We start from the raw sequence: 19,512 nt of genomic DNA, 5'->3' as shown, positions 1-19,512 counted from the left end.
CCAAAGCTCAATTGCTCAAATTTGCATATTTGTCATTCCTCCTGGCCCTCTGCCTCTGTTTTCTCTCTTTTTTTGCCCCCGTTTCAAGTTTCCCCTGGACTTTACTGAGGCTTATGTGTGTCTCTGCGTGGGAACGTGTGAGTGAAAGTGTGTGTGTGTGTGTGTGTGTGTGTGTTCCAAGAACATCATTGCCAAGCTGTGATACACAGCCTGCTCTTTTTCATCACACAGTACAAAGGGTTTTGCTTACACACACACATTTCCTCCAGCAAAATAAGCCTTTTGGCTAATGCAGTGCCGCTAAAATACACGGATATAAAAACTACAAGTGTAGCGCCGGCATACATTAAAGCTCTCGCATAAAGAGTGAAGTGTCAGGCGAGGAGGCGAGGAGGCGAGGAGGCGAGGAGGCGAGGAGGCGAGGCACCAGCCCCGGCGCTGTTTTCAGCTGTTTGCATCATCAGGTAAAATTGTTTCATATTCCAGAGAAAGTCTTGCGAGAAGGCGCGTTGATTAAGGCAGAGCGGGAGACTGGGGCGCCTCAGATGACACATGCACGCGCACGTGCACGAGCGCACAGGCAAACACACGGAATCTCGCACAAACAGACGCTCCTGCACACGTGCAACGTTGAATCACACCCAATGTGTGCACTCCTCACTGAGTCTGTCACGCACATGCAATTGCACAGTCACACGGCTGAGGATACATCCAGACACACGCACACACACACACACACACACACACACACACACACACACACACACAAAGACACACTTCCACAGAGCTGGTGTTTGTCTTCCCGCAGGCTATTCTGTTCTTGGATCATGGTTAAAACAATCCTATTAGCTAATTAAGGCATAACTGGCTAATAAAGCCGGCCGTCTCAGTGGGATTGAACCACAAAGGTGCAAACAACGGGGAGATTGACTGATTTGTCAGGAGGATGACACGACCCGTCATGTTATTTGTGCAGAAGGCTCCTTTACTGAAGAGGAGAATCTTCAGACTTCCCAAGAGGCACTTTGATGTTTCATCGACTTTCCTTTTGAATACTGAACCAAGAAGACAACTGCTGTGACTGTGAGCTGATAGTTGTTCTGTCCTTTTGAAGTTCAAGGGAAAATCCGCCTCAAAACACGGAACAATTGCTTTTTTCTGGTCGTTTTTTCTTTTTTTGGAGTCAAACATAAAGCAGATGATGTGATGTTGAAACACAGACCGATTGAAGCTTTACAGATTCTTTTTTCAGCTGGCTTAAACATTTGCACCATCTATCAGGTTCTGTGTTGAGCGAGGTTTTGCTCCGTTGGCTCCCAGAGGTTTTAGAAAAATCTTCCCCTGGGGATCAGGTCGGTGAACTCTCATCGAAGTTCCTATTGTCTCTCTTTACTCATGCGCTTGCTTGCTCTGAATCCTTCGTAGGCTTTGTAAACACAACATGCTAATCTTCGCTTTAGACATTTATTCACATGTATTTGTTTCTGTGCCTGAACAGGTTTTGAAGGAGAAAACAATTACTTCTGGCATTAGCTCACCAGAGAGAGATGGCTTCTCTCTCTGATTGGGCAACAAAACTACTCGGTTGAGTAAAACATTGTGGTTTGGCTTAAAATAAGTATGTTTTTTTATTATATTTCAACGAATAACATTGACTTTTGGTTTGACACAGGGCCGAGTAGTTGTCTCCTGGGTTCAACGCAGTTACAAGACATGTCGAGTGAATGATACAACTCGTGTCTCACCTCTACGACATTTCACTACAAAATGAGATCAATGGCAAACGGGCCGATCCTCTCATTGCAATGAAAAAGGAAGCGACTGCTGTTTCCTTTAGAGAAGAAGAAGAAGACGGAGCTGCTGGGATGTGATATCCTGCTGACATGAGTGATTTACATGTGGGTCATGTCATGCATGATTTATGCAAAATTAACAGCTATTACGAGTAAAGGCCCTCTTCTTCGTGTGTAACTCTGCCCAGAACAACGCATGGTCTCCTGGGACAGACTGCAGTGTGTGTGTGTGTGTGTGTGTGTGTGTGTGTGTGTGTGTGTGGGTGAGTGAGTGAGTGAGAGAGTGAGAGAGTGAGAGAGAGAGAAAGTGACAGAAAGACATAAAGGAGGAGACAGAGAACATTTCTGTTTGTGTGTCATGATATTTGAGTGTGCATGGATGTGTGTGTGTGTATTAATCTGGGTTTATGAGAATGCGGGTATATATTTCTGTGGATTTGTTAGTGTATGTGTGTGTGTGTGTGTGTGTGTGTGTGTGTGTGTGTGTGTGTGTGTGTGTGTGTGTGTGTGTGTGTGGGCCTGTCAGCCTGCAGCAGGGACTCAAATCACAGAGGAGAGAGCCGCACTGACAGAGAACAGAGATGTAATTAACCCTACGGGATACCCACCCTCCTCCTCCTCCTCCTCCTCCCCCCAACACACACACACACACACACACACGCACACGCACATTCCATGTCTATCTCCTTTGCCATGTGCTCGCCTCTTCTCTCTTTCTCCCTCGCCACCTTGACTTTCTTTCATTGCATATATGACCCAGTGGTACAATAGACGGAGCTTCACAATAACAGCCTCAGTGTCCAAACATATTATCTTTTATGTCTTCAATATCTTTTATTCACACTGTCCTCTTTATTCCATTTATACTCTCACCATTTAAGTGTTAAGTATACTCATATTGTTAAACACATTTCCACATATTACATTATGAGCTGAAGTTGACTCTCTTGGAATAGATGAGCTGAACTAGAAAAGTTAAATCCTGGGTGACGAACAAAGCTTAATAGTGAATATGATTTTGATTGACAGTCCCGTCATGTTTTTAAAGTCTAACTCTTGAGTTTATTCGTACATTCTCAAGAAGTTCCTGAAGTTACAAACTTTAAATTTTCCCTCAAAATGCTTATAGGCAACATGCACACCAGCCGTGTTACATTGTGCGGCTCGTTTGATGCTAATAGAGCACTCTGGCCTTACAGACAACACCAAATGACAAAGTATGTTATTTGTCGTTTCCTCCAAACTGCTTTTACCGAATGCTCTGCAAAAAAAACTGTATTTCTAAGTCAGTGAGATGATTTGATGTTTAGGTTTTAAGTTTAGTCTGACTTGTTTTGGATGGGGTGGATTAGTGCGGTTTATGAAAGGCTCTTTGTCTCGCTTCACATAAATGTCTTGCCTCAGCAGTTTTATTACTTGTTATAAAGTTCTGTTGTAGGATGCAGCATGCTGTGACGCTTTCAAGAAAAATATATTTTTTCTTGGCTTGCAGGAAAGTGTCTTCTCAACATTTGTTAACACAAAGTACAGCGACGGGAGTGTCATTATTTATGCAGGCATTTGGTCATAAACCAAAGTCAACGACAAACTGAAATTTCGACCTGATGGTGATGGAAAGTCAGAAGATCACCAAAGTTATTGCGATACATTCATTCATATCTGAACCAAACTTCCCAACAAATGTCTCATCACCAACTCGTCATATCCCGCAGCTTGTTCAGTGGAACCTCGGCGTCAGAAACTCACGCACGCTTTAGCGTCTGTATGAGACGCACCAGGCTTTCAACTAACTACAATCTAAACCCATTCGCTTCAGGATTGGACAGTCAGAGCAACCGGCACGATACAAAGAACAAGAGGGTCCGCTTAGGTAAGAGGTTGGGGTGGATGGTTGTGTCAAACACTCAGGAGCTCGCTGTTGGTGTTTGGGTCATAATGCCAGTTACGTAACACACGTAATTATTTTAATCCAAACCACGATCTTGTCCTCAACCAAACCGAGGACTTTCGTTGCCTGAACCTGACCAGGTTTTTGTTGCGTCCAACCTCAATGTGATAAACTTGCTGCAGAGTGTTGACGCAATGCTGCTGCTCTTAAGTGTCTCACAGTATTTCTTTGGCTCACTTTTCTTTGCTGTGATTGACAGACGTGAAGCTTATCAGGTAGCTTCACATTTTCCAAGCAGTTCAAAAGCTTTTTGTTGGCTCGAGGATCAGAAAGAAAGAACTTAACAAGCTGGTGTACCAGGCAACAATGAGCAACACTGCTCGCTCACAGAGTACCTCTCATTCACTGCTCGTTTCTTGGGAAACATTGTAAAGCCGGTCGATATTGTATTTTGTTGTACTGACGTCTTGTCATCTTATCAGACACGGTCCCACTGTTCATTGAGGAATGCACCCACTGTTGCCTTCGAGCTTAAGACCGCCAACGTGGCCACCGAAGGCCAAACACAATCTCCTGCCAGCAAACCCTCCATATGTAGAAATGAAAGGACAGTTTGTGAGGATTGTAACCCCAAACTGCACTCCTCCACACCCTGAAGCCTTCATCCTCCGAACCCCCCCCCCCCCCAAACACTGCCCTGCTGACCCTCTCCGTGTATTCACGTCCCAGCTCTGCCTCCGGGCAACAGCTCGCTCCCATTTCTACTACCGCACACCACTCTCAGGCAGGAGAGAGCACGCTGTGTCTATGTGTGTGTGTGTGTGTGTGTGTGTGTGTGTGTGTGAGTGTTGTCCATGTTTACACGCATGCCTGCCTACATATCTCTCATTGTTGTGTTGTGTATGTCCTGTGCATATATTTGCCATTTCTGAAAAGGCAGCAAAGGGCAAAGTGTGGACAGAAGAGTAGAGAAAAGGTGTTTGTATGAGAGAAAAGAGAGTGAAAGCGAGTGTAGAGGGAGGGAGGGAGGGAGGGGGGGGAGAGAAAGAGTAAACCACAGAGAAATAGGAGAGAAAGGGAAGGATAAGCGAGGATGGAGAGACACGAAAAGACCAGTATATAAGGAGAAAAACAATAAAGGCTCCTCCGTCGCTGGGTTTCAAGCATTTCTGTGACATTTTAAGGCTCACTGTACTCAGAAAGTTGAATGGAAATGAGGAGCTTCATTAAAACCACACTAACACAAATCCTCAGCACTGGAATAAAGAGTTTTGACACTTCTCAAAGTGGAAAGGGTTTTTGTTGATCAAGCATTCTCCCAATAATGAGGTCTCAGGTTCTGTGTGGTTGCAGTTCAGTCAGAGGAGGATTTCAACTTTCAATTGTCAATGCCTGATGCTTGGTCAGTGGCCTTACATTTCAAACTAAGACGCTCTAGTTACCCCTCTGGCATCAGTTTTGGATATGTTAGTGACGGCGTGTCGACATATACTCGTTACGTGCTTTTCAAAATAAACTTTCGTCTTCACAGGAAGTAAGGTTTAGGCAACAAAACCACAAAGTGAGGTTTCGGAAAAACATCAAAGCTGGACTTGAAATAAGTACTTAAAATGGCACTTCACGCAGACAACAGCAATATGCAGCCACCTCATGCATTTCATTGGGGCGACTGCTGCGACGAGGGTGCACACGCAAAGGGCTCCAGCTAAAAAACACAAGTTTGAACCTGGCTTCCTTTTTTTGCAAGAACACAGCACAACGTCATCCTGCAAGGTGCATTCTTCAGTGACTGGAGGGCCTGAGCCGCAATTTGGGATCAGCGTGTAAATGTGCAGTGCAGGTTTCTGCCCCCGTGGATCTGAAACACAACGCAAAGCAGCTCCTTGTTTTAGTTTTTCCGAAGGCCGGGCTGTTTTTGGTCTCATACATGAAAGAAAACGCAAGCTGGGCAAAGTGTCGCAGGAGGAATGTCATCATACGGCCGCAAAGACAGGACAGATGAATTATAGATACACAGTTTGACATGGCGTGTGCATGCAGCAAATGTTTATCTGATTGGATTATGATTGGATTACGACCGCATTATTCCTGTGGGACGATATGTTTACTGCTGCCTTGTTTATTTTGATGTTTTTGGGGAATATCGCTCATGTAACATTTATGCCCCCGACGCACACGGCATTAAACTGACAGAGACGAACACGAGAGCAGACAGAGCGGCAGAGAGGGACTGAGCGAGACAGACACAGAGGGACAGACACCCAGATCATAACTCTGTCACTGTGTCCCTGCACGCTCAGTGTTTGCTGTAAACACTGGCTCAGTGATTTCCCAGTGCCCCCCCCCCCCCATCCACCAAAACGCTGCTTTTATTTTCCCTCACAAACACTTCCAGCAGAACAGAGGAGCAGCGTGATGCCGACCGCAGAGGCGATGCTGAGCAAACCGAGCAGTTATTGGAAATCACACACAGGCGTACGCACACACACACACACACACACACACACAAATTTACAAGCTCATCCAGGGGCAATTACTAAAGTGTCGATGCACACACACACACACACACACACACACACATTGCACAAATTACACAAATGCCCACTGAGTTGAACGCACATTCAAATCTAAACGCACATTCAAATCTAAATGCAATCCATTCTAGTTTATTACAACTGGGTCATATTTGTTGTGGTAGTTTTCTACTGCAGAGATCTTGAAGCATGACAACTGGAGTTGTTTTCGACACGATACACGTATCAGAAATGCCTCCCATGCAGCTCATTGCTGGATCTGCTGTCGAGTTAATGCACCGATCAGACATCTTATCATTCATCGGCTCATTTACGCTACAACAACAACACGTGCACACTCTGTACACCCTGCACGATCGACACCGCACTGGTGGAACTCTCAACACAGCTGAGAAAGAAGGGAGACATCTCACTCGTCAGCTATACTTCCATCAACAACTCCGGAAAAAAAAACAATCGCTGCGTCCGAAACCGATGATGGACTTTGCTGACGAGTGAGCCATCTCGCTTCTTTCTCATGTTTTTGTTGAGAGTTGAGGGCAGGTGCTAGCGGAGAATGTAACATTAGCCAGAGCTCGCAACATGTCAGCAGTTTGGCAACATATGTTATACAATGGCGACGTGTTTTTAAGCCACTGGTATTGGATCGTGCAGACAGATACGCAAGTTCACGTATCGGTTGACAGCCGGCCCGCTGATTGACGGGTTAGCTCCCACGGTGTTGGCCTGGGAGTTGTCTGTGTTTTCAGTTCATGACAGTTAATTGTAACATTTTGCTGGCCTAAAAATGTTGTATTCAGCGATTGTTGGTTGCAAAAAAAACAAGATGGCGTCGTCCAAAATGGTAAACTCGAGGATTCAAAACCGTTGTCCACGATTTTACGAATACATGTGTTTCTATGACGCTCCAGATGTGTTCTACGGATACTGTATGGCACTTAAAACTATCAAGACACATGAGTTTAATTCCTCACCAGTTTCTTTTTTGACAAGTTTCATGAAATCAAAAAAAGATGGCGTGCTCGAGCACTCATACATGAGCATCCAAGACAACACTCATTTGTGAATTGTGACTGATCTGCGTTTGCTCACGAGTCACTTTTTGGAAATGCGCCCCTGGTTCAAAGCTTATTAACTGTCACACACGCACACCGGCGTGCGCGTACGTAGAAACGCGCACTCGTACAGAACGGCGTTGAAGTCCGACTGAAGTTGAGCTTCGTGAGAGAGAACGTAGTCTAATCATCACTGTGTTGCAACCATCCTGACTGCGCTGCTGTCGACTTCAAACAACTGGGTTGCGTTAGTTAGACTCCGGAAAATAGGCAGGAGAGACGCACACAAACACTGTGTGCACGTGCTCGCAAACACACACAAAAACAAACACTCGCACTTGCGGCAGCCCCTCCCCTCTCTATCTGCTTCTCCCTCTCTCAGCTCTCAGTCTCCCTAATTGACTTCTGCTTCCTTACATTTCATTTCATCTCTTATTTCAGTTTTATTTCCCCCTTTTTTTAATGATCCCCTCCGTCTTCAATTATTCATCCTTCTCTCTTTATTTTCTCTGATTTCTTTCCATCTGGTCTTCTTGGTGATGTTTAATTCACCTCTTCATTTGGAGGAGGGGGCGGCTGCTGCTGTGCGCTGTTAATTGGTTTTTAAGAGCGGTAAGTACACACACACACACGCGCACACACCCGCATTTGCACATACCCACTTGCACACACATGCTCAAACCCACACACGCCCTCCCCTCCCTCCACTGTTAGAGCACACTGTACATGTCTGCTGGCATTAACATCACCAAATGAGCACGGAGTGAAAAAGCATGTGAGAAGAGGAGGGCAATCGTGTGCTTGTGTGTTTTTTGGTGCATGTTAGAGTGAGTGTGTATGAGTGAGCAGGTCAATGCTGTGAATGTTGCATTCGATAAAAATTAGACCAAGTGCATGGATGGACATGTGTGTGTGTGTGTGTGTGTTGGGGGGGGGGGGGGGCTCTTGTACTTCTATCCATGTGAGGACCCAATGGAGACATTTTTGGAGAGTGACAGTCAGGCCAGTCCTCACTATTTCAAGGTTTTGGATATTTGTTCGTGTTTTTTTAATTTGGTTTTAGGATTAGGATTGTAATTGGGTTTAGATTAAGGTTAGTGTGAGTGATCCTTACAAGTACAAAGAGTGTGTATAACCCCTGTCTCCTACTAAATGACGTTCCCATGCAACTAAAATGGATTTTCAATTACCCAGATTGTGGTCACAGGTAAGCATGTGGTTAACATTGTAGATTTTTAAAAACCCAAAACACGACTAAACTACTTGGTTTTGGTAAAGTTTAGTAAAACATCATGGATTAGATCAAATACGTTTTTTCAGTTACGGACATATATTGAAATAAGTCAACGTTGACTTTTGATTTTATGCGGGACATGACAAGCGGCCCTCTGGGTAAAAGTCCTGTGTCCAGCTGCCTTCTTCTGCTGGAAACAATGTTCAGAGTGCTGAGATGCAACCAAACGATAAATGTGTCCGAAAATCCAAACTATGTTGAAAAATGTCTGGAGTTATGGATGACCATATTCTGTAGGTTCATCATTGCACAGGTTCATTTGTACTGGTTAGCTTAGCACAAAGCTAACATTGGGTCCTCAAAAATAAAGACCCAAGAAAGCGGAGCAGTGGGGCCTTGAGTCAGAATCTTTCCTTTTTGTGGAAACCGTGGAAACTTAACTGACCATGAACATACAACTCACATAAGAACAATTATCCATTATCATAAGACTTGCAGGACTAAAGATAAAGATAAAGATGAAGAGGTTTTTATTGGCATTGATACAACGAAATTCCGTTTGGTAACCCTCAGCCAGCCAGACACGAGTTAGCATCTCAGCAAATTGAATAGAGAAATGCTTTAGCGCAGGGCTCTCAAACTCATTTTCACTCCGGGCCACATCAGCATCGCCCACAAAGGGCCGGTTGTAAATGTCACCACTCGTAACATATTGTGAAATAACTCTCTGCATTCACAGTTTAAAGTAGTCTTCAATGTACTCACAATACATTTCCATGTTAAATGTACAGTAACCAGCCAAAGAGCTGCTTCTATGACTGTTTAAGTATCTCATAATTTTGACTTTCAATCTCATCATTTTGACTTTCTAATCTCAGAATTTTGACTTTCAATCTAGAATTATGACTTTCTATCTCATAACTTCGACTTTCTATCTCATAATTTCGACTATGGGGATATTTTTATTTAAAAAAAATAAATAAAAAAAGAATTTTAAACTTTTTTTTTTTTTTTTGCTGGCGGATTCGCAGGCCACATAAAATGATGTAGCGGGCCGGATTCGGCCCTCGGGCCGGGAGTTTGAGACCCCTGCTTTAGCGATTAGCATCTATTACTTCAACATAAATGTTATACTTGAAAACAAAACACTAAGAATATATCAAAGGAAACAAGTACATAGAAATACTTACAGATTTAGACCCTCAAGGGAGACCAAAGGTGCAAAGAAGAAAGTAACTGCATGTCCTGAGTCAGCAACAAAGGGGACTAACTACGGCAAGAGAGGAGGGTTAAATAATACAAATGCAATAACATTTTACACCACGAGGCAGCTCAAGTGCATGTCTTCATTCTCAATAATTTATATTTTGAAAATTATTTTAAAAGTGAACTCAAGCCAAGAATTGTTCAAAACTAATCTTTAGGATCTGGGCCAAAACCAGAGGTTTCCAGAGAGACATGAAATATGTCATCTTTAAAAACAAAATGTGCATAAAACATTAGAAACACAACTGCAGTTCATTTTCTCCGTTTGATGAATAGAAGCAGTCATAGAAACTATGTCTTGTTTGAATATTTCACTAAAAGTGAAGCACTGGGATGCAGATACAGAATATTTAAATGTCAGCGTGGAATAATGTGGGGAAAAATGTTCTTACTATCTGGGACAATAGAAAAAAAAACAGTACATGGGGTTCAAGTCAAATGTGTGTTTCAGTCCGTGACATTAAAGAGAACTCGTGAATATAAGTGCTTATACAGTACGTGAGCGAGTGAGTGATTTATGAGTGAATGTCTGCAAATATCTTCTGTGTGTGTGTGTGTGTGTGTGTTCTCTGCATTCCCAGACAACGCTGCAGCCACATCATGAGCCACATCCTCTGACTCCAACCTGGCCGTCGGATCAGAGGAATGGAATTAAGTCGGGAGCAGATTAGTCATTATCCAAATAACGAGCTCGCTCAGCAATGGCTGTGCGATTTCCCCTTCAATAAGAATCGTGACGTGAACTCCACTGAGGCGGAGGAGATGAGATTCTGCTATGAAGTGAAACGGTGAAGAGAGAAATAACCTCGCTGTAGCCCCGTGAACAAGATGACAAAAATTTAAAAAAAAACTCAGCTGCAAACAGGGACGAGGACACTTTAATCTTAATAATGATGGAGGGGGGGGGGGGGGAGAAAAGTTGAAGGATAAATCCGAGGCGCTGCTGCTGCTGTTAATGAGTTACAGTTAATGAGTCAATGTTCATGGAGTTACCGCAGTAATGCAGCATGAACAAGAGCTGGGCTTCCTTCCAAGGAGCAGGAACGCCAAACGTAAATGTCAAGTGTTATGCTCGCTCGAGATAAAAAAGTAAATGATTTGTGAGATGTGCTGCGTAAACCGTGACCTCCCTGTGTCTCTCCCAAATATAATGCTCCAGTGTGGCTGTAACGGAATATGCAAAGTGCATTCCCCGATCATGAAAATAAAAAGCCATGACTGACACCGTGCAACACCAAAGCTACGATCACAACTCGCCACGTAGAAATCAGTTATTGAAAGTCTGTGTGGAAATTCTATTTATTTTCCTCAACACGTCTGATGGAAACACACCGAATTTGCATTTTATTTTTTCCCCCCTGCATTTAAAAAAAAAATCGTTTCAAATTCCCTTTCCTTCCCACGAGGACTGCCTGACATTCGTATGGCACTTGGTACACGTCTTCATGCGTAGAGATACTAGAGATGCGCTGAGAGGCAAAGCCGTGCGTTGGAGGCCCGTTTGTGTCAGAACTTCACAGCCCGGCAGCATTCAACATTCATCTCTTTTTCCCGATGTAAGTTCCAGATACCTCAGCTACAGACTTTGAAGATCTGATCTCGCTGCTGCAAAGAATGTAAATTATGAAAAGGGCCTTTCAGGTCTGCATGTGCTAATTTGGACTCTGTCACATGTATGTTTTAGATCCGGCATGTGGAGTTATATAGTTTAGGGAATCCTTGTAGTCCCTGCCTAATGCCTCATTTAAGAGCAATGTGTTGGGGTAATATTTGAGTTTGAGTCTATCATCCTAATTCTCAATGTTACAGAAAGTTGGAACAATAATCCAGCTTGTATTAGTCTGTGAAAGAAAGTTATTATGAAACAATTGAGAACATTAAGCGATTCTTTTTACATGTTTTGTGTTAATCTACAGTGACTTCTAAGACGATGTCAACACTGCAAGCCTTCGTGCTCAATTTGGATTTATCGTTCAGACACGATTTCGTTCACATTATTTTCTGTTTTCTGCTTTAATTTAGAGGTTTATTTCGACGTTGATGTGCGGTGGAAGCCAGCGAATTTGACTCTTCAGACTCAGGTTGCATTGCAAGAAATCCGACCTGTTTCTGAATTCGGACCATAAAGTGGCTCAAAAAGATCAGATTTCAAATGATTTGTGCTGTTCACACTGGCATGAAAAAAAAACTGATCTGAATCACACATGTCGCCCAAAAAAGTTGGATTTGGGACACTTTTTTCCTGCAGTCTGAACGTAGCGTGAGGCAGTGGTGCAGAGTGGGGGGTTCGGGGTTCGGGGACTCCAGGGGTCCTTAAAGGGGTTCCATGGTGTTCCTAAGTAACATGCTGAACCACTGGGCTAAGGCAGGCTGTGCCATTACCGTACTGCATTTCCCAGAGATCACCAGTGAATCAGTGTTACAGTACAGTGTGTCTATGCGTGACCGTTCAATCTGGGAACTCCTGGTTTCCACCTATATTTGTGTCCAGGGGAGCTGGACTCTCTTTGCCTTCATAATTCGGCTGAATTGAGTTTGTCTTTGGGAAAATACATTTTGTAGTGAAATCTGCTGCAAGGGGAGAATTAAGTTAATAGGTTGGATCGCTGCTCTGAATTGAAAGTGTCCGTCTCTTACTCTCTTTCTCTCTCTCTCGCTCTCGCTCTCTCCATCACAGCAGCAGTAGCGAAGGAAAAGCACAGCTGCAAAGACAGACAGAGCACAGATGTCCTGAAGATGAAGTTTGTGATGTTTCCGTTTCCAAATCGCTGTTTTAAGGGTATAATAAGATCATGTGACATACAGATTGCGAAGCCCTCTCAGCCAAACTACAGTTCTTGACTTCCCTTGAGTCTGCGGAAGACAAATCATCTAAATGGTGCATTTAGCATGGGAGAGGCCCGACAACAGCTCGTGAGGATCACAAGGGATAAAACGTTGCATCCTCCAAATATGTAAAAGATAAGACTCTTTTGGATAAGCCTTTTTTTTTTTTTTGCATGGGATGGCTTTTGTCAACTTGTCAGGACATTAACAGACTAGAAAAGCAGACTTTTCATGGACGATGGGACGCAGCATGGGTTTCCTTCGTGCCAGCCTCCCTTACACATTGGAGCATTTTCTTTCTTCATCGTAAAGCATTTTCACCATCGGCTGCAACATTAAGCTGAGATGGCTGCTACTTGACTTCTTTATTCAAACAACAAACAACAAAGAAAGAGAAAATACATCATTTGCTGTGCTGCAGATGATTTCCCCTGCACAGGACCGACACGGCCAAACACCGAGAGTTCAGAACAAACACACAACAGTCCTCACGAGGCGGGTTTCTCCTCATGAATCATGTCTTCCACTCTGGCCACAAAAATGAGGATTTCATGTATCTGCTGTAATAGAGTGAAGGAAATCAGTTCTGCTTTTCATAACACACACACACACACACACACACACGGAAAGTGTATATAAGTGTATGTGGCTGTCGAGGCAAAACCAATGTTTGTGACCAAAGCAGTTGGTCGCAGGGTGTCTAACGGAGCAGCCGAGGACACAAACAGACAAATACAGCAAGTGACTGTCCGTCTGTGCGTCTTCATGCTCGTCTCTCTGCTGTCTGCTTCCATTTGTATCCCGCTGTACATCACTGTGTCTCTCTGTCTTTCCCTTTCCCTCCGTCGCTCTCTTTCTCCGATCATCAGGGTTTTTTCAGTCTGTAGGCGTGTCTGTTGGTTTCTGTCAATCATTCTCTGCTGCTGCTGTGTGTGTGTGTGTGTGTGTGTGTGTGTGTGTGTGTGTGTGTGTAACCAGCCTGAATGTAATACTGATGCTTCTGTGTGACCTATAGGTAAAGGAGACCATCAAGCTGTTGCAGTCAAATGAGAGGTTTTCTAAAGGCACTCTGGTGCTCGGGAACACTCCCGTTTTGTCCACAGGGGCCGCCAAAACCAACGGAACACGGAACTTCCTCGCTTTAACCGGACCAATCTCGAAACATCGTGTCGTCACACAATGAAACGGTTTGAAATGCACGAACAAATGATGTGGCCCTGCTGATGGGGGCGTCAAATCCAAAAACGCTGCTGTGTGTCGTTGCAGAAGGCATGGGGAAGTCTTCTATCACAACCTGTTGCTGAAATTTGAACAATGCTGCTCAGTGTTAAATCCATTCATGAGCACAAATGATGCATTTGGGAGTAGGAATTGGTCATTTGTGCACACAGTTGTATTCATGTGGCACAAAATCACAAGTGGTGTCACAGAGGCTCTTCCAAGCTGTGCAGCACACAACAGGCTCTGTCCTAGACCCTCGGTTGAAATATGGAAAAACAAAAGAAAACGGAATTCTCTCTCACACTCTCTCTCTCACACTCTCGCTCTCTCTCTCGCTCTCTCTCTCACTCTTTGCCTTCAAGTCCTTTCCTCTCAGTTCCTCCTACTTCTCTCCATCTCTCTCTCTCTTCTATTTCTCTCTCAACTACTCTTGTTCTAGGCTACCTTCCCTCCCTCTCTTTCTCTCCCTCCCTCATTTCTCAGTTTTAATTAGCTGGTAGCCTGAGGTCAACCTCTGCTCCTCCACATTAGCACACACAAATACACAACCACATACACTTATATACACTTTCCATGTGTGTGTGTGTGTGTGTGTGTGTTATGAAAAGCAGAACTGATTTCCTTCACTCTATTATAACAGCAGATACATGTAATCCTCCTTTTTATGGCCCGAGTGGAAGACTGTAAACTCCCATGATGCCGAGCAGGAACATGACATGAAGTGTGTGTGTGTGTGTGTGTGTGTGTGTGTGTGTGTGTGTGTGTGTGTGCATTACGATTCTGGTGCATTTGAGTGTCTGCAAGAGTCTGTGTGTGTGATCTGTGTTTGTGTGTATATGTGGAAGTACATGTGTGTGTGTGTGTGTGTGTGTGTGTGTGTGTGAATAATTAGTGTATGTAGTCCTCTGTGGTGTGTGCACACATGCATGTGTGAGTGTGTGTGTCGGCTGCAGCCCCCTGGAGGTTCATGTGACATGCAACATCAGCAGTGACATAGAAAAGATGCATCAGTTCCATTTCTTGTTGCACACACACACACACACACACACACACACACACACACACACACACACAGACACACTCAATTCCATCGGCACCTCTTCAAGAATCCTGGACTTCTCTTCCAATTTGATGAATTTTTCATTTGGGTTTTTTCACTCTAAAATCATCAGTGAGAAAAAGACGTGTTTCTGTGACCGACTGCTGCAGGGAGGAGGGGAACGAGAGCGATCTCTGTGGAGTTGGAGCGGGGGACTCGCTTTTGAAAGGAGGCTCTTTGCTCCCGCATGCGGAGCCGTGGGACGGGAGCGTGTATGTGCACTTCACACATGTACGTGAAGTGTATGTTTTTTGTCGGCAGCAGGCATCCTGAGTGTGTCTGCTTCTCCAGCTGTGTGCGCTTCTTTTTTGTTTGTGTACCCATAATGTACACACTTGTGTTTCTGTGTATCCGTGAATGTTGGCCCTATCTCTGTCTGCCATCTGTGTGTGTGTGTGTGTGTGAGTGTGTGTGTGAGTGTGTGTGTGTGTATATGTGTGTGTGGGAGAGAGAGAGAGAGGGCAAAAGGTTTTTCATTAGACAAAGTATGAGGGAGTTGATGCGGAGGAGACTGGAGGGAGTAGATCCCAGTCACAGGACTATCAGCAGGCAAGCAGCACATCAGACCATCCACACACACACACACACACTCTCACACACACACACACACACACACACACACACACACACACACACACACACACACACACACACACACACACACACACACACACACACACACACACTACTCCTCTTGAACAGTGCTTCAATAGGAGATTTGCAGCAGCATGTGTGTCCACAGACAAAGTAAACCAGTACAATGGTCCCTTTTGTTCACTGAGTCTTTTGTCTGAGAGTGGAGTTTACCTTCAACTATAGCGTCTGTACATTAAAATGTTCGTTTGAATTAAAGTAACTGATTGTTCCGTGCTGCCTTGAGAGTTGTCATTTGTTGTCTGAAAGCAGAACAATACAGTTGTTCTGGTGTTTTGATCTTTTAGGTAACAATAAGTAAAACGACTTGATGACTCTGTTATCCAAAGTAAGACTAATTATTTCGGAGAGAGGAAGTTATTTCAGTGTTTAATGATTGATCCAATAAAGATCAACTAATCTCTATAAACGGGACAAGATTAGCATTCCGGTCTGTCGTCCTTATAGTATTGACTGATCCCAAATGAGCCGTCTTTGGTTGATTGCAGGTAAACAGGTAAACGTGGTGAGAGCAAAATATAAAATTGGCAGAAATACAATCTGGGAATCCACCTGCTGCAGCCTGACGATGTTTAACGACGTTTAACTTATGCAGCAATGCATAAGCTGATAATTGGTGGTGAAAAGGTGCCTCCAACACGTGAGCAGCTAGTTCAGGTGGCACTGTCAATTAGTCGGGTTCGTTAGGGCGACGCATCAGCTTTCATGAGCTTGCCTTACTGTCTGTGCTTTATGTGTTACAAAGAGAGACAAGCTAAACTGTCGTGGATTTAAAATGACAATATTTCCTTTTTGAATGTAGTACACTCTGGTCCTTTGGTAGGACAACATGTAAATTCGCAAGTAAAGTACAAGTACTGCAGAATTACCAATTGTTCTTTCTGACATTTTTTGACATTCTCCTTTTTTTGCACTTTTAGTAGCAAACTAAACACTTTAAAAAGTAATGAATGAAAGACTATAAGACCTGAAAGAGTAAAATGATAAGTTATACCACTCGACACAAAGAAGTAATCTTCGTATTCAACCTGGTCCCGTGTTGCCTTGATCACTGCATATTGACAGTCAGTGTGCTCTCGTGTACTTCATCTCTTTATCTCGTTTCACAAAACCTTTTTTCTTCTTCTCTCCAACGCTCAAACAAACCTGTGCCAGTGTTTACCCACAAACCCTTTCACACACACTCTGAACACAAGAGATACCAAACACTCAAAGATGTGAATCACAAATAGCTCACTTCCTCTCGAGGCCTGAATGAGCGCCACGATCAGAGACATGAGAATGAAGGCACGTTTTGTTCTTTTCCTTCTTCCAACAAAGCACAAAATCCACTGTTCATCTTCACATCATTTACAGTGGATCGTGTGGAGGTCAATGTAAGATCATTTAACCTCTTTAACTCTTGATATCGGACAAAACTTTCTTTAAATTATGAGACAAAAATCTTCTCCACACTGTATATTACACATATTCTGTATATGCTTTGTCCAACACTTTGCTGAAGCTCTGTGAAGCACATATTGAGTGAAATATTCATCCCAAGATGCAGTGTTTTTTATGTCCACACTGTTGCTGTCAGAGTCAAAAATATTCTTGCTGCCTCGTGCATCATTTATTCACATTTCCACAAAATCTAAGCTGACAGATTTGGTATTTTTGGAAACTTTGGGGTCCATATCAGTTTGTAAACATTGATCCACTCGCGAGTCCAACTACTCAAAATCCTAAATTAAAAAAAGATGCTGGAAAAACATGAGAGGCAATGAATGTCCTGAACTAGACAGTGTGCGAGTTGAGCATCATGATATACGACATACTGTTACGCTGCGAGTCAATTCACCTTCCACAGCATGAGAAAATATCAAAACACTTCTTATTTGGGTGAAAGAAACGCCTTCCTCTCTCCGCCTCGGCTTCGATAAGACATCTCCGAATGCAGAGAATCTGTTACAAGAATCTGAAACAAGAGGTTGTTGTTGTTTCTTTCTCTTTTTCCAACATGGTCTGCCGTGGTGGGAGGTTGTTTTGAAACTGTGCGTGGTCGGATAACATTTCATCACAAGTTTAAGAAAGCTTTAGAGAGGACAATGCCCCAGATTTTGACGACTGATTAAACATCTTTTTAACGAGGAACTTTTAGCAGCGTGGCGGAGCGACGCAGTTTTGAAAAGATGTAGAAGCATGTTATTAAAAACGAGGGAGGCCTTTCTCATGTGGACACGCAGAGGGCAGTGAATGCAGCATCAGCATATCTTTGTTTATCACAGCAGCTAAGTGCTATTTGTAAGGTCTGCACCCTTTGCTACATGTTACATGATCTAACGATCAGTGGCCCTCAACCCTTTTTTCCCCAGAGGACCACCTGATCAAATAAATGAGAACAAATATTGTTCTTACCCTCACTCATTCCTTTCTGTCATTGTGATCCGAGGGAACGTTAGCTAGCTAACTGTGGCAAAACACGTCTATGAGATCTCGTGATTGGCGTAGAGTTAAAATAAGACATGCACAGTCATTTTGTCCCTCTGACCTTCCTCAGACTGGTTCCACATTGAAGTGAGTGAAACAGAAAAGTTAAGCCTGGTCAGTGGCAGTACTTTTGCAACAGAGATGTGTCACAAGTTTCACGAAAGTACTTTTGCCTTGTTGTGTTCCCAAAAAACACAACAATAAAGGTTCCCTATCCTGATCTATTACGGTCACACGGACGTACTCTAAGCCTGTCAGTCGTGATTATTAGTGTCAACAAATCCCATGAAAAGACCAACAATGTGTCACACTCAAGTCGATTCATTCTTAACAGAAGACGCAAATCTTTTAAAAGGGGTCACAGATACAGGTCATTTCCTGAGACAGCTGGGCACTGCAGTCTTTACCAAATGCTCCTCAAACAGAAGTCAACAGTGAATTTGTTGGGGACTATCTTCAGCTGCGGATCAATACACAATTTGTGCTCTAGTGGTCGTTTCCGGCAGGAAATTGGAGAGCGCGCAGGATCAATTCACAATACCCCACACTCACGGTAATAAAGGAACACGTTACAGAGTTGAATGGTGATGCTCACTCGTGTGTTTTTAATTGATTCTGGGCAGCGGCGGAGGTCTAAAGCACACAGGAAGGCTTTGGCTTAACCGGCAATCGTCAGAATCAATGTTGGTTTCAGGATTCCACAACCTTCACAAACACAGATCATCTCCCGCCTTGTCTTCTCAGATCAGAATGTGAAACGCTGTTTTGTAAACGCAGCATCCTTTGTCGAGAGGCCCTGCAATTTTCGAGATCAAGCAAAGGGGGGGGCGTAATGTGAGGCTCCGCCTTGACGACTAAAGAACAAACATGGAGGCCGTCAGAATGTCAAGTGCTGCCTTGTCTAACATTAACTCCATTTTCAAAAGGTCAGCGCCGCAGTTGAGGCGGCGATGAATCGAGCACTTCATTCCTCCGCTATAAGCCCCCTCCTTTCTATGTCTCCCTGTCTTTACGGTGGTCCCCCTCCACCTCTCCTCCTCCATTTCCTGTATTTCTCTCTCATTTCTCGTTTCCTCCCCTCTCTCTCTCTCTCTCTCTCTCTCTCTCTCTGTGGGGTTTTTTTCTCTTCTGGCCACTTAATGGCATGCATGGCATTTCCTCCTCCTCCCACCCCCCCCTCACCCTCCTCTCTTTCTCTCCTCCTCCTCACCTCCTCTCCCTCTCCATCCTCTTCCATAATGAAATGTAAACTTTGACATTTGTCAACTTAGTCCTCCCATCAACTATTTGCGGCGTCCGGCGGAGAGGAGGATTTTTCTGTAGCGTTGCGTCTCCAGGCTAAAGCGCCCTGACCCCTCACCCTGTTCTCTCGCCCTTTAGTTTGTTTGATCTTTCTTTCATTCCTCTGTGTTTCCGTTGGCTCCTCCATCGTGTTTTTTCCTTTCCTTTCATGCGACCTTTGTGCTCGTTCTT

At 43.9% G+C, this 19,512-nt stretch overlaps 1 protein-coding gene across 1 annotated transcript in view; it reads right to left on the bottom strand.

The window, feature by feature from the left end:
- The window catches only part of kirrel1b (kirre like nephrin family adhesion molecule 1b), a gene marked incomplete at both ends in the record, with an annotated part of 61,370 nt that overhangs the window by 21,332 nt on the left and 20,526 nt on the right, over positions 1-19,512 (bottom strand). The gene's annotated exons all lie outside the window — the stretch shown is intronic.

Source organism: Melanostigma gelatinosum, assembly GCF_949748355.1.
Source record: "Melanostigma gelatinosum genome assembly, chromosome: 15".
In the NCBI taxonomy this organism is placed as follows: domain Eukaryota; kingdom Metazoa; phylum Chordata; class Actinopteri; order Perciformes; family Zoarcidae; genus Melanostigma; species Melanostigma gelatinosum.
Note: the sequence above shows the minus strand (reverse complement) of the source record. Positions and strands in the feature narration are given on the sequence as shown.